The sequence below is a fragment of the Eubalaena glacialis genome, chromosome 14 (genome assembly GCF_028564815.1).
Source record: "Eubalaena glacialis isolate mEubGla1 chromosome 14, mEubGla1.1.hap2.+ XY, whole genome shotgun sequence".
Taxonomy (NCBI): domain Eukaryota; kingdom Metazoa; phylum Chordata; class Mammalia; order Artiodactyla; family Balaenidae; genus Eubalaena; species Eubalaena glacialis.
In genome coordinates, this window is record NC_083729.1 from 6,388,589 (window position 1) to 6,394,588 (window position 6,000).

The window sequence follows — 6,000 nt, forward strand, 5'->3', positions numbered from 1 at the left end:
CCAGGAGCAACCCTCAGTCACACCGCGGGGCTGTTCTAACAGTACCCACTCCCTGCCCAGCTACCCCCTGCCGTTTGATCCTTAGGATTTTAGGGACCAGATGGTACATGCATTCTCAACAGGGGCAATATTGCCTCAATAGGGGGCAAAAATTGTTTTGGAGGAAGGGGGAGGCCAAAAAATCTTACTCTTTAAAATACAAAGCACATACATCTAGTACATAAACAGATATATAGTATATCTGTAGTATTTAAATTTCATGAGTGGGACTAATTAGGGGGAGAAAAGTCTAAAAAGACTCCTCAGGGGAGCAATAATAAAAGGAAAAAAGATTGAGGAATGCTGAAATAGTACAGCCTTTGCCACAGATGCCCCAGAATGTCAGATACCCCAGGTAGCTGTCACTTCTCACATCTCAGCCCTGCAAGTCTCTCATGGGTGAGTTTGCGTGATGGGTCGTTGGTAACATGCAGAACTGTCGCTGCCAGGGAGCCTGGCAAATATGGTTTTAGCTTTCTAGAGTCTAACGCAGAGGGAGGCTGTCAGAAAGGGAGAGGGAGGGTGGGTGTTGAGTTCACCAATCTGTAGCATCTGCCAAAGCTGGGTCTAGAATAGATTGAGACCATTTTGCACTTAGAATTGTGAAGCCATTGCTCCATCTTCTTATAAGTTCCAATGATACTGCTAAGAAATGCCACTTTAACTCCTGATTCTTTGTGTGTGACCTGTTATGGGTTTTTTTGGGGGGGTGGGGTTTCTCCTTCCTCCTCTGGAAGCTTTTTGGATATTCTTTTTATCATTGATGTTCTGAAATTTTAGTGATGTGCCTTGAGGTGGGTCTTTTCTATTCATTGTTGGGTATTTCTCTGGGCCCTTTCATTCTAGAAACACATGATCTTCAGTTCAGGGAAATTTTCTTCTTTCTTTGATATTTTTCTCCCATTCATTATGTCTGTTCTCTCTTTATGGAATTCTTATTTGTAAAATACTGGACTTCCTGGATTGATCCTCTAATTTAATTTTTTCCCTACTTCCAGCTCTTTGTTTTTTCTTATATAAGACTGCCTCAATTTTATCTTCCGACTTTTTCCTAATTAATTTTTTCCTTCAAATATTTTTCCTTAAATCAATGACAAAAATTATATACATTTCCCTCATCAAAAATTCTTGTAATGAATAAAAGTAACAAAATGAGATAACAGTGACACATGTTTCATACATTAAAAAATTTCCTGTTGGAAGAAAGGGAATTTGTACAGCAAAAGAAAACAAGCACTCAGAACACACCCAAATGTATGTGCAAAGACATATCTATCAACTAGCTGACTGTGTTTTATTGTTTGCATAATTACTAGACCAAACACTTATGAAATATAAGTGAGAACATTAAGAAATATGAGATCCACTTCATGTTTCTAATTTTCACAATGCCAGCGCTAGACTCATAATAGTATCTTTATTGACTCTAAATGTTAAATGTTTCCGAAGTAAAAAGCAGACAATTCTTAGAGCCTGCTGAGCAGGTTTTGCTGAAATAGTGGATTTCACTATACTGACAAGGAAAATCTGACTCAACTTATAGTAAAATAGTATGAGTAATAAAGAACACCAAATAAATATCACTAAGAGTATTACCTACACATATTAAAGTATTGATTTGAACCATGTTCTAATTGAATTGCATGCTCGTCAAATCAGCCAACTTTACCTAAGACATAACACCATATCAAAGAATATGAATTCACCCATCAATAGTTTCCAAATACCTAACCCCAAATTCATATTTGTATACTCGTTAAGAATTACAGTTTATTTAGAAAAGAAAAACAAACACACACGCATCTTTATAATTTAAAATATTTCATATTATGCATAAACAATATTCAGATTTAAGCTTTGGACCATGTTTACTTTTTCCTAAGTTATATTTATGTCATCAAGATTTTCTTATAAAGGTAATTATTAAGTATATTAATTAAACAAACTTATAGTAGTATTTCCAATGCCAAATTTCTACCTATTAGATATGAAAGTATAAACTTCTTCTGAATAAAGATATTTGTCCAGATTTGGGGTCTAAACATTTTCTCAGGCAAACAATTTAGTGAAAAAAATTTGACCTTCATCTTAAAATGTATGCAATCTCATAATAAGCCCCTGGATTTCCAAGTTGAAACAAATCTTGGATTTCTAGAAAAGATAAACCCTTTATTTAAAAGGAGAATGGTGGGTTATAAACTCACCAACGTACTGAAAATCCTTTCGTTTCAGAAAAACCAGTACTCCTGCTAAAGATGTGGGCAGTCGATTATAACATGGATATAAATTTCACACAATATTACTTCTCCTCCTTAATGGTATTGCTGTAGATGCATCTTTGACCTTGGGCAGTGGTCTCATTTGATGGCCTGTGTAATATATTTGATTCTCTATATACAAATCAAACATTTACTCCCCAAGATATCATATTCACAAAGTCAAAAATTATACTTTTATTTAGAGAAGTAACAGTGACAGAGTCAAATGAGCCATCACTGTTTGCTGCTAACAAGATAGAAATTCTGAACAATATTTTCACTCGTGGCCATTTTGATGTCTGTAAGAGCTTATAGCACAAGATAAAATTCTCATCAACCTTAAAAAAAGTAGCAATGAAAACAACAAGTTCAATCTTGGAAAATTTTCCACTATCCCCAATATAAGTTAAATTAACCAATATAAAGCACAAACACAGTGATGCGGTAGAGGAAAACTAGGGCTCAAAGGTGCGAAAGAATATTCCTTCTGACGTCATAACTATTCTAATTGACTACACATGTTCCCATCAGGAGAATTAAATAACTCTGATTCAACCTGAATGGATAAGCAAAATTAGCATCAGTGATGCCAGTATTAGAAATTTTAGAGACTGCCCTGGTGGTCCAGTGGTAAAGAATCTGCCTTCCAATGCAGGGGACGGAGGTTCGATCCCTGGTCAGGTAACTAAGGTCCCACATGCCGCGGGGAAACTAATCCCACGCGCCTCAACTAGAGAAGAGAAAACCCTCACGCCACAACTAGAGAGAAGCCCATGTACCACAACGAAAGATCGCGCATGCCTCAACCAAGATCCTGCACGCCTCAACTAAGACCCCACGCAGCCATAAAAATAAATTAATTAATTAAATAAATTTTTTAAAAAAAGAAATTTTAGAAACTCCACTTTTGTCTTTGAAACTTCCACAGATGACAAGATCAAGAGGAAACCAGCTCATTGATAATTGAACAGCTCATTGAGTTTTTAGAGAACATTAAAAAATTCATATGAAGTGCATTAAGTTAATATGTCCTTAAGTGTTAGCTATTGCACATTTATTCATTTACTCTGAAACTATTTTTGTTTATTGAAGAGATAATAGAAATATATCTAACAGTCTTTCCATGAACTGCAAACCTCCTTAACTATATGTCTAATCTTAGTGCACTTACCACCTTTAAGTTAATTCTCATACACATTATAGGAGCTTCGATAATTGTAAAGCACGATGCTCAAATAACTTTTTTTTTTTTTTTTTACTTTATTTATTTATTTTTGGCTGCGTTGGGTCTTCCTTGCTGCGTGCGTGCTTTCTCCAGTTGCGGTGAGCGGGGTCTACTCTTCGTTGCGGTGCGTGGGCTTCTCATTGCGGTGGCTTCTTTTGTTGCGGAACACGGGCTCTAGGCGCGCGGGCTTCAGTAGTTGGGGCACGAGGACTCAGTAGTTGAGGCTCACGGGCTCTAGAGCGCAGGCTCAGTAGTTGTGGCGCACGGGCCTCATTGCTCCGCGGCGTGTGGGAACTTCCCGAACCAGGGCTTGAACCCTTGTCCCCTGCATTGGCAGGCGGATTCTTAACCACTGCGCCACCAGGGAAGCCCTCAAATAACTTTTTATTAGCTGAAATTTTGTTTGTAGATATAAATAAAACTTGGAGCATATTTTGTTATTATATCAATGGATCAAATTTTTTCAAAAACGGCTGACACCTTTTAAAATTCTAATATCATGGTAGATTAGATATGAAATAGGCAAAGATCAAGTTAAAAGAAAGCATTTATTTCAATCAATAAAATAGAGGGACTCCTTTTATGTCCATTACTTTAATCTTTCAGTAACAAAATATGTATTTGAATGAGCTTCAATCTGAAAACTGAGCAATTGTTAGCCCTGAGAGGGAGCGAGAAAAACTGAAACTCTTCTTTGGTGCTTTTGCTCAAAATCATCAGCGTCAATAATAAAGTCAGAAAGGAAGAATTATTAAGCGAACATCAAACTGCCAAGGACCTCGGGCATATTTAATCACCTCAGCCAAGTATCTTACACATGTGTTTCATTAGCCACAGGGAAGCTGGGTAGAGTGTGGATAGATTGCTATAAAATCAACAACAGCTGAAAAAGACAACGCAAGCGTGTGGGGTGAGGGGCATCAGCTTTCTCAGTCCACAATTATCAGGGTGCTCATGGTAAAGAAAACACGTTGCCAAAATGAAACAAACAGAAGGATCTATGTGTGGTTCAACAGATTTGCTCAAAATGTCACCTCTAAGATTTTTTGACTCCCCAGAATTGTTGAATTACTTTTAATAGCTGCAGCCTGCTATGCTAATAAACATTTTTTAATATAGAGAAACTCATATTCTAATTCCTAATTTTTTTTACATGATATTTCTAGAATATAAAATTGCTCCCATGTAACCAAATGTTTAACCCCTGGTTTTAGAACAGGAAAAGCCCCTTATAGCCCGCCAATTTAACAAATGGAGAAACTGAGGCACGGGGATATGTATTAATTTGCCCAATTTCATAGAGCAATCGAGTGACAGAGCAGGGACTTCATGCCAAATCTCCCGCTCAGAGCTCTTTCCAGACTATGCAGAGCCTCCTCCGTGTCAGCCTTCTACGGGGGACACGAGAGAGTCGCAAAGAGCGTGCTGAGGACTTAACAGGCAATTAAGAAGATGAGGTACAGCCTTCCACACTCAAAACAACCCGAAGCAGCTAAATAACAATACAAGGCTGTATGTGATAAATTAAAAACCAAAAACAAGACAGTGAAGTGCTACAGGTGTTCAGAGAAGGGAAATAATGTAGGTGTGAGCAGCGGTCCCCAATCTTTTTGGCACCAGGGACCGGGTTTCGTGGAAGGCAGTTTTTCCGCAGGTGGTGAGGGGAATGGTTCAGGCGGTGATGCCAGCGATGGGGAGCGACGGGGAGGGACGGGGAGCGACAGATGCTGCTCACCTCCTGCTGTGCAGCAGGGGTTGGGGACCCCTGGGTTTGAGGACAGAAAAATAGTTTCATGAACTATATCTTAGAACAGTAGAACTTTTTTTCTAACTTGTTATTAAGAAATAATATTAGCCTTAAAATAATTACAAAAATAAAAATAGTTCAAGAAACCCTTGTATACCCTTCATCCAGATTCAGATCCACTTACTGTTAACATCTATCCCATTTGCTTTGTCATCTGCACTATTTGTTTATTCCTTCACTCAGTCATGTATTTTTCACACATTTTTTTCCAAATCACTTAAGGTAAGTTACATACATGATGACTTTTTTACCCCTGAATACTTCAGTGTGTAATTTTTAAGATTAGGAATTTTCTCTTAAATAACCACAACACAGTTATCAACTTCATAAACTATGTTGCTAGATAATGCATTTATCTAAGCTAACAACCTACAATCCATATTTCAATTCTGTCAGTTGATCTAACAGCATTTTTAAATCTTAGGACATGTTCCCAGTATAGGATCCAGTCTGTGGTTAGGTATTGCCTTGAGGTATCAGGTCTCTTTAGCCTCAGTCAGTCTGGAACATTGATCAACCTGGGATATAGCCACAGCCTTTCCCTGTCTTTCGTGACATGGACAATTTCGAAGACAATAGTTCTAGCTCTCACTATCTTTTCTGCTTTTAATATAATAGTCCTCATTTTGTGCCTATCAGCTGTTTCTTCATGATTGCATTGGGGTAATGGT